We start from the raw sequence: 11,181 nt of genomic DNA on the forward strand, positions 1-11,181 counted from the left end.
GAACTTTCAAATCCAGGGATCCCATCACAATGGTTGTACTCTTCAAGTCACTTGTGTTGTCCCGTCTTGAGTACTGCTCAGTACTCACTTCCCCCTTCAGAGCAGGAGAGATTGCTGAAATAGAGGGAATACAGAGAACATAAACGGCACGCATAGACGCAATAAAGCACCTAAATTATTGGGATCGTCTCAAAGCCCTCCAAATGTACTCACTAGAAAGAAGACGAGAGAGATATCAAATAATATACACCTGGAAGATACTGGAGGGCCAAGTACCAAATCTACACAGTAAAATAACAACGTACTGGAGTGAACCACATGGAAGAAAATGTAGAATAGAACCAGTGAAGAGCAAAGGTGCCATAGGCACAATCAGAGAACACTGTATAAACATCAGAGGTCCGCGGTTGTTCAACGTCCTCCCAGCAAGCATAAGAAATATTGCCGGAACAACCGTGGACATCTTCAAGAGGAAACTAGATTTGTTCCTCCAAGGAGTGCCGGACCAACCGGGCTGTGGTGGGTATGTGGGCCTGCGGGCCGCTCCAAGCAACAGCCTGGTGGACCAAACTCTCACAAGTCGAGCCTGGCCTCGGGCCGGGCTTGGGGAGTAGAAGAACTCCCAGAACCCCATCAACCAGGTAGTAGTAGGCATCCTTCAGTCTCGGGAGACTATGGAGTTGCGCCCTAGTTGTCAATCCTGGTGCAGCGTCTGGTGTGACTGATGAGGCCAATCCGAGAGTGGCAGTCCATCCCACACCGAGCACAAACGAAGTCCGATTCTGGTCTGTCTTCCTGGTTACCGGCTTTCCTTCTCTGTCTCTTTGCCTCCGATTCCTTGGCAAGTGACTCCTCGAACTTGGAGAGACCTCGTTGAACAGACTGCCTCCAGGCTGAACGGTCTGCAGCCAGTGTCTCCCATATAGCAAGATCGACGTCCATGGCTTTCAGGTCCCTTTTGCATACGTCTTTGTACCGTAGCTGGGGCTTGCCTACTGGACGCTTTCCCTGCCTCAGCTCTCCATACAAGAGATCCTTGGGGATCCTGCCGTCGCCCATTCGCACAACGTGCCCGAGCCAGCGCATTCGTCTCTGTTTCAGCATTGTGTACATGCTGGTGATTCTTGCTCTCCCCAAGACGTTGTTGTTTGTCACCTTGTCCTGCCAGGTGATGTCCAAGATGTGTCTAAGGCAGCGCATGTGGTAGGCATTCAGCCGTCTTTCCTGACGGGCGCGGAGTGTCCAAGACTCACTGCCATAAAGGAGAGTGCTCAGGACACAGGATCTGTAAACCTGAATCTTAGTATACTCAGTCAGCCTATTGTTGGCCCACACTCTCTTTGTCAGTTTGGACAGGTATCAACCAGGTATCAACCAGGTAATCGTGTGTGTCCCCCTACCGGCTCACGGCTCACAGTGTGGCTCAGTGTGTGTGTGTGTGTGTGTGTGTGTGTGTGTGTGTGGCTCAGTGTGTGTGTGTGTGTGTGTGTGTGTGTGTACCTTGTTACTCTCTCTTACCTGTGACCTTACATGTAACTACTGCTTTATGAAGCCTCTTGACCCATGTTAACTTGTGTCTCTCTGTAATGGAAATAATATTACTTGAATCTTTTAAAAAATGTTACAAAACAAGATTAGTCTCTTGCCTCTGGAAAGTGTAAGTGAATTGATGAGTCTGTTAACCTTTGTCCTACTTACCTAGATGACCTTTTGACCTCCACTATCTTGTCTCATGTCTATATTTATGATATTCATCATTATAAACAACTGGTATTTATAATATAATATTAACACTTTATGATTTTGCCTTATATTTTTCTTAAACAGTAAGGAACACTGATGAACTCTAATCTATAAGCATTGTCGATAAGTTAATATTTGTAGAAAGCAGCTTCTTACACTTAGATACAGCACTGCTCGCTGTATCGGAGAGAGTCCTGTATCAGAGTGATCTGGTAAGTGTTATTCGATCAGCAATAAATCTCGGACATTAATATTTGCTGTAACACTGTCATAATTTAGACAATCCGTAGGAGCCGTGATGAAGATTCGAACCTATGCCCTGGGTATTCCCAGGCACACGCGCCAGACAACTAGGCTACGATATGGTAAAGCCCATGCAACCTGGGCTTCTACTGAACCCACGAGGGTTTCTGAGGCTTCTACTGAAGCAGAACCAGAGTTTCACCCCCCCCCCCCCATGCACTTTGGCTCTGTCTTCCAGGAATGTTCCACCTCTGATGCTCTTCTATCATTACAAAGAGAGAAATCACACTAACGTGAATTATCAATGAGAAAATCATTGACATTCATCTGCTCAACTGTACACTGTATAATACACAGTTGTCCATTTGTTTTCATTAATAGTCCATCAAGACTTCTTTATTATTTGCTTTAGTTACCACACAGAGGTATGTCTTTGATACTCATTTCGAGTATTGACATATTGTAATATATTTGTGATAACTAAGATATATAAAATAATTTTTATGATTCATTTTATGCAATATTTGTGTTCCTTTCAAAATGTCTAACTGTTTATATATAAGTGTTATAAATGGTTTGGTTTTATAATATATATATATGTTTATAAGTTTATTGTAAATTTGTAGTTATTATTATCATTCTGAATTTGCCTTGGGTATCTAAATTACCTTAAGTATTACTTTGTTTAATCACTCTAGGTAAGTTGAATTGAGTGTTTTGTTTTGTAACTATGGCAGGTGGTTGCAGATAACAAATCCCCCAATGACGAACATTCCAACTGTAAACTATGTGAACAAGTGCTGGGACATAGTCTCTAACACTATATATGTGATTGCCCTGTTATAGGTGACTTCAGGCCTAATTGTATGAGGTACTTTTAGCTCGGTATTTACTTCATACTCTCAGGAATATTGGAAGATATTCTTGCGGTGTACCCAGATTTTGCTAGTGGAGGCTAATAGATCAGCCTTACATTTTCTGTTCTCACCTGATTTTTGGTCATAATTCATTTGCTTTTGTATTGAGGCTGGTATTTTCTCTCCCTGATTCCATATATGACTAACCACCCTATGAGATGGGGGAATATTAACTTATAGCTAGTTTTTGATCTACACTCAGTAATCTGTCATATAGAATAGGGTAGCAGCACATTGCTGTGTAAACATAGGCTTGTAAATAATAAAAAAAATGTTTTGTAAAATGTGTCGCTTTATATCTCTCTTTTTTAATGTGTTTTCTTGTCCAGTCTGAGTTCTTTGTTTTGCTGCTTATTATAATTTAACTTTTGTATTTTAGATCTGATGATGAATTTGAGAAGTATTCGAAACATCATGAGTTTTAATTAAAAGTAAAGAAGAATTTGAACAAGATATTTGTTATGTCAATGGTTCTCATATTTATTATGAAACTAGCTGTACTACCATTCCCTACTCCCCCATCCCCTCGTCCTCCCCACCATCCCCCACTCCCCCGTTCCCTCATCCTCCCCACCATCCTTTATTCTCCCAACCCCTGGTCCTTCCCACCATTCCCCACTCCCTCGTCCAATTAATTCTCAAATGATCTGATGTTCCCATCAGAAAAATGGGAACATCAAATTATCTGATGTTCCCATCACTGAAAACTAAGAAGAACAGATAAAAACGAAATAAAAACAATGAAAAAACTATACTCACAAAATGAACGGTATGGTAAACCAACACAGCTCAATTCCAACCCATTGTCACACAAAATAATTAAATCAAATGAAAATAAATCGAAATGTATGAAAAATCAATTTATCAATGCAATTAGAAACATTGAAATGGAATCATAGCATATTTAGCATAGTGTGTGTTGTTTTTACGTGCAAAAGATGACCCTGTTTTTCAAAAAAGCTTGGTTTTTACCTGTCACAGGTGTGTCATCTATATTGTAGGTATATAAAAACACGTACGTATTCGAATGTAATGTTGTGTCAAGATTTCAAAGCAATCGATAAAGAACTTTTGGAGAAAACAGCGTGTTTCTCTTACGTCCAACAGATGGCGCTATTTTTCCAAAACGGCATGTTTTAACCTGTCACAGGTGTGTGGCATGTATATAGTTGGTAAATAAAAACATGCACGTATTCGAATGCAACGTTGTGTCAAAATTTCAACGCAATCGGTAAAGAGGTTTCGGAGATTTTCCTCACATTAAAACACAGTTTTAAAAAAAAATATTTTTACCTGTCAAAAACGTGACATTACGAAATAAACGGTATAGTAAAAACACAGCTCAATTCCAATGCAATGCCACACAAAATAATTAAATCAAAATGAAAATAAATTGATATCTATGAAAATTCAATTTATCAATGCAATCAGAAACATTGAAATGGAAACATAACATATTTAGTATAGTGTGTGTTGATATTACGTACAACAGATGGCGCTGTTTAAAAAAATAAAGCATGTTTTTATCTGTCACAGGTGTGGCATCTATATAGTAGGTACATAAAAAACATGAACGAATTCGAATGGAACGTTGTGTCAAAATTTCAGAGCCATCGGTGAAGAACTTTCGGAGATTACAGCGTGTGTTGCTCTTATGTCCAACAGATGGTGTTTAAAAAAAAAAACTATCACAGGTGAGGCATGTATATAGTAAGTATATAAAAACACGCACCTATTCGAATGCAACGTTGTGTCAAAATTTCAAAGCAATCGTTAAAGAGGTTTCGAAAATTTCTCTCACATGAAAACTACATGAAAAACACAGTTTAAAAAAAAAATGTTTTTTCCCATGACATCTATATAATATGTATATATAAACCCGCTTGGATGCGAAAGGAGCGTTGTGAGAAAAAATCAAAACAATCGGTGAAGAACTTTCGGAGATTAGCGATTTTGAACAAACGAACATTTACATTTTTATTTATATAGATTACGAGTCCCGAAGGGAACACATATATAAATATATATATATATATATATATATATATATATATATATATATATATATATAACTGAAAACTCACACCCCAGAAGTGACTCGAACCCATACTCCCAGATGCCACGCAACTGGTATGTACAAGACGCCTTAATCCACTTGACCATCACGACCGGACATAATGAGGTGATAGCCGAGGCTATTTGAACCACCCCACCGCCGGCACTCGGATAGTAATCTTGGGCATAGCATTTTACCAAATCACCTCATTCTTTGGGGCACACGTGAGGAACACAAATGCGAACAAGCCTGAATGGTCCCCAGGACAATATGCAACTGAAAACTCACACCCCAGAAGTGACTCGAACCCATACTCCCAGATGCCACGCAACTGGTATGTACAAGACGCCTTAATCCACTTGACCATCACGACCGGACATAATGAGGTGATAGCCGAGGCTATTTGAACCACCCCACCGCCGGCACTCGGATAGTAATCTTGGGCATAGCATTTTACCAAATCACCTCATTCTTTGGGGCACACGTGAGGAACACAAATGCGAACAAGCCTGAATGGTCCCCAGGACAATATGCAACTGAAAACTCACACCCCAGAAGTGACTCGAACCCATACTCCCAGATGCCACGCAACTGGTATGTACAAGACGCCTTAATCCACTTGACCATCACGACCGGACATAATGAGGTGATAGCCGAGGCTATTTGAACCACCCCACCGCCGGCACTCGGATAGTAATCTTGGGCATAGCATTTTACCAAATCACCTCATTCTTTGGGGCACACGTGAGGAACACAAATGCGAACAAGCCTGAATGGTCCCCAGGACAATATGCAACTGAAAACTCACACCCCAGAAGTGACTCGAACCCATACTCCCAGATGCCACGCAACTGGTATGTACAAGACGCCTTAATCCACTTGACCATCACGACCGGACATAATGAGGTGATAGCCGAGGCTATTTGAGTTTTCAGTTGCATATTGTCCTGGGGACCATTCAGGCTTGTTCGCATTTGTGTTCCTCACGTGTGCCCCAAAGAATGAGGTGATTTGGTAAAATGCTATGCCCAAGATTACTATCCGAGTGCCGGCGGTGGGGTGGTTCAAATAGCCTCGGCTATCACCTCATTATGTCCGGTCGTGATGGTCAAGTGGATTAAGGCGTCTTGTACATACCAGTTGCGTGGCATCTGGGAGTATGGGTTCGAGTCACTTCTGGGGTGTGAGTTTTCAGTTGCATATTGTCCTGGGGACCATTCAGGCTTGTTCGCATTTGTGTTCCTCACGTGTGCCCCAAAGAATGAGGTGATTTGGTAAAATGCTATGCCCAAGATTACTATCCGAGTGCCGGCGGTGGGGTGGTTCAAATAGCCTCGGCTATCACCTCATTATGTCCGGTCGTGATGGTCAAGTGGATTAAGGCGTCTTGTACATACCAGTTGCGTGGCATCTGGGAGTATGGGTTCGAGTCACTTCTGGGGTGTGAGTTTTCAGTTGCATATTGTCCTGGGGACCATTCAGGCTTGTTCGCATTTGTGTTCCTCACGTGTGCCCCAAAGAATGAGGTGATTTGGTAAAATGCTATGCCCAAGATTACTATCCGAGTGCCGGCGGTGGGGTGGTTCAAATAGCCTCGGCTATCACCTCATTATGTCCGGTCGTGATGGTCAAGTGGATTAAGGCGTCTTGTACATACCAGTTGCGTGGCATCTGGGAGTATGGGTTCGAGTCACTTCTGGGGTGTGAGTTTTCAGTTGCATATTGTCCTGGGGACCATTCAGGCTTGTTCGCATTTGTGTTCCTCACGTGTGCCCCAAAGAATGAGGTGATTTGGTAAAATGCTATGCCCAAGATTACTATCCGAGTGCCGGCGGTGGGGTGGTTCAAATAGCCTCGGCTATCACCTCATTATGTCCGGTCGTGATGGTCAAGTGGATTAAGGCGTCTTGTACATACCAGTTGCGTGGCATCTGGGAGTATGGGTTCGAGTCACTTCTGGGGTGTGAGTTTTCAGTTGCATATTGTCCTGGGGACCATTCAGGCTTGTTTGCATATATATATATATATATATATATATATATATATATATATATATATATATATATATATATATATATATATATATATATATATATATATATATATACACATTATCTTTATTTATATATAATCATTATCTCGAAAAAATATTTACTACTTATTACAAAGTTATTTGATTGATATGATTGGAGAGATCAAATAAGATTGCACAGCAGAATGGAACGAAATGAAATTGATTATCTCTGGAGAGTGTAGTGAGATAACACAACGTGACATAGTTGTTGTTCCCGAGTAGGAGGTGTTATCTCGTTATCCTTTAAATGATAGATTTTAAACTTGTTTTTAATTCAAAATTATTAAAATATTAAATTTTAACATTAAAACAATAATATTATTATTATTCCCCTCAAAGTTATCCAACCACTTGGGCTGGACTGTAGAGCGACGGTCTCGCTTCATGCAGGTCGGCTTTCAATCCTCGACCGTGCAAGTGGTTGGGCACTATTCCATTCCTTTTCCTCGTCCCATCCCAAATCATGGGATTTGGTCATGCACACGTCCCCAGAGGCTAAAACTGACTAAAATCATTGTCTTAATTTATTTCTTGTGTAAATTGTTTGGTGTTTTAAATTTGTTACCAAAAGTTCATAATACATAATAATAATAATCATGGAAGGAAATTAAATAGTTACAACAATATTTTCTTTCTTCCAGAGTAGTGTTATTTCTGATTTGGTTATGCCACCAAAGTATAGAAAAAGGATTTTATTCCCCAACCATTTGGGCTGGACGATAGAGCGACGGTCTTGCTTCATGCAGGTCGGTGTTCAACCCTCGACCGTCCATAAGTGGTTGGGCACCATTCCTCCCCCCGTCCCATCCCAAATCCTTATCCTGACCCCTTCCCAGTGCTATATAGGTGGAGTGGCTTGGTGCTTTCCCCTAATAATTCCCTCCCTCCCTCCCTCCCTCCCTTCAAAGTTTCCTTTAGAGACCAGAATACTGATAGTTTAACATTTATCGATTTCCAATGTGTAAATGGGGAGATTTTTTCGTCTTTTCGTTCATATAAAATAAAAATATAACATGAATCAAGTTTAACATGTATTTACAGTAAAAGTTACAAAAAATGGTCACAATTTTTTTTTAGATGTGAGTATTATTTTCGCAAGTTGTGATCAAATTGTAAATTATTTTACATTTCAGCCTCCATATGCTGTCTCCCATCATATCATTGTTATACTGTCCTTTGTGGCCACATTCAGTGTTCAGTATACTGGTGGAAGCTCTCGTCTTGCACCTGTGAGTACCCTCCCATGTTCACCTTCAGTTTATGAAAGTGAGCGTCAAAGATATGGACCTGGAGGGACGTCCTGCAGCCCAAATGTGCCGTACATCTTCCCCAGTGTTCACCAGCTCCCTATAGGTTGGTGAGTGTCTAGGAAGTGCCAAGCCACTGAGACACAGCTGTTCCAAAATGCTTTTTTCTCCCAAACACTTGCATGGTCTGGGATCGAACGTCGACTCATTAAGAAGCCAGGGTGTCGCTCTACCAACAAATCTGACTGGATATTCTGCCTTTATCCTGAGAATGTAATTAAGTACCTTCATATTGTGCTGCTTGGAGGAATACCTTGCACTACAGGATCTTCTTTATCATTGGTGAAATGAAGACACTTAGTTTGACCTGTAGCTCAAACAGCTAACACCAGGGGTCTTGAAGGTACTTCAAGGTACCTCAACTTCCTATCTAGAGCTGAGAGAAATGGTTTCCTAAGACAATGTTTCAATTGTTTCATATTATTATGTATTATGATTTTTTGGTAACAAATTGAAAACACCAAACAATGTACACAAGAAATAAATTAAGCCAATGATTTTAGTCAGTTTTAGCCTCTGGGGACGTGAACATTGTATGAAAATGTTATTGGAATCAGAAGGACGCATTAAAAAAATGTGGAGTTTACTGTGGGAACCGACCTGTGAGATTTATATTTATTTAATTTATATGAATTTATATAAAATTTATATTTACATTAATTTATATACTTCGATAGCAATTTGTATGATGTTAAGCCCGCCAAACACACACCGAAACTACGACGTTGGTACAACGTTCGAACAAGTTTTAACACCTCCTAACCAGTTATAACAACCAATATAGCAAGTTGTAACAACGTTCTAATACGTCATAAACACGTTAAGCCAAGATGTAACAACGTTATTACAAGTTGTAACAAGCGGAAAATAGGGTCAGTTTCGGTTTGTGTTTCCAGGGAGTGGACTGTATTTCTGCAATAATCTCACAAATCGATCCACTACACATTAGGAGGGGAAAATATTGAATTTATATATATGCAGCCAATCAAACTACATTATTAGACTACATACATTGAAGAGGTTCCTTATCTTATTTGTACAGCAGGCCTTAGTCCACCAGGTATAACTAGGGTGTAGACACCAAATTTTCCTCGTGTGAGGTAGCTTCCATCACCCTGGTAACTGATACACAAAGCATGCTTCCTCGTCTTGACCTGTCAAAAGGGCGCTAGCTGTAAAGCCAGAATCCTAATATATGACAGCTATATCAGAGAAAACACTGTACAAGGAACCATAAAGACCTAGGCTTAAGTACCTTTAGTATGAGGCGATTTCGTATTCTAACCGGGTCACCCTATCTACTGACATTAATGGCCAAAAATGGTTAGATAAATGGGTTTCGGCAGAACACTTAGCTTGTTATTGTTGACTGCGTGTTGATGATGGTAGACCACTACTCTGATCTCCACTACACTTCGTCCAAGAGATATGATTGGAGCCGAATTTGCTTTCTGCTGGTCTTAATAACAACAATGGCTGACCACTCCCTCCTCACTGACGCTACTGGCCTACATTGTCCAGATGACAGTAAGTGATAGAAGGGTCACATTTACTCTATTTTAATATTGATAAATTAAGTTAATTTATACGAGATGTTTTCATGATGGTAAAGTCCAAAGACTAATGTATTTAAGAATAATTCCCACCATAATAGGTGGTGAATTTATAATAGTATGTGGTAATGATATCCCGTTATCTATAGACGGAAAATTCCACTACAAGTTACATTTTCTATTGGTAACTTGTTTATACAACACAGCAGCAATATTATCTGCATGTTGAATTAATATTATTAAATAGTGTCGGATTTTCCGACATAATTCCCCGGGGGGCTATTCACGGGTCACAGTACTATTTGAAACAGACGAACACCGATACTCCTCCTTCGAATTATTAGATTAATTTGATGTTAGTAGTTAGTAATCACACATTTGTGCGTCTGTTCGTACAGGATGGATGTCCCGTACTAGAGTTGCAGGGGTTAGAAGTCTAATGCGATTTCATTTCCCTGTTAACTCTTGAGAGGCTAAAATTCAAGCCTAATTACATATTATTTAACCCAGAAGACTGAATGTGATCAAGTACTACAGTCAAGTATGATTCAGGGACTGCAGTGAGATCAGTGACATTAGATATAACTTGAAGTTTGTTCAGGTAACTGGTCACTGATATATAAACACTGAGGCCCATGGAATTCATCTTGATTAAATAATAAATGTATCAAATCAGTCGTCAGATTTATTGGGGTTTAATTTAGTTAATTGATTCAGAGGATTGAATAGCCCATCATTAAAATAAAGTATGGTTCTGAGACTGCAGTGGGTTCAGTGACATTGGTCGCAGTGACTTGTAGCTGGTTTAGGCTACTGTTCACTGATTTGCCACTGGGGCCTCATGAACTCATCTTCAGCTTTAAATGATGATATTAACATCAACCTCTGTTACTATAGTCAGCTGTAATCTCCTTAGTATAATGCTACTGGAGAAATATATTCAGCTGACAAATTTAGATTTCTACTGGTATTGTTTATCTGCAGCCATAGGTCTCCTCAGGCTTGATACTGGGCCTGAGAGTAATTTACCTCCTGCAGAATTTAACATGGTTATGTCCTGATATTTAGTAGGGCTACCGATGAATCGATGGCAATAGTCTGTCCCTACAAGGAGACCGAAGTCGGTGAGGTGATCAGACTTAATATTATCTGCCAATTTTATTCCTCTATTTCTCAGGAATTTGGCTGTTGCTCTCTTGACCTTGAACTTGTAGGTCTACTGGTATTTTGTCCACCACAATGGCTTGTACTCGACAGACGTACCTGCCTAAACGTGCTGATGGTTGTA

The sequence above is a fragment of the Procambarus clarkii genome, chromosome 3, assembly GCF_040958095.1.
Source record: "Procambarus clarkii isolate CNS0578487 chromosome 3, FALCON_Pclarkii_2.0, whole genome shotgun sequence".
Classification (NCBI taxonomy): domain Eukaryota; kingdom Metazoa; phylum Arthropoda; class Malacostraca; order Decapoda; family Cambaridae; genus Procambarus; species Procambarus clarkii.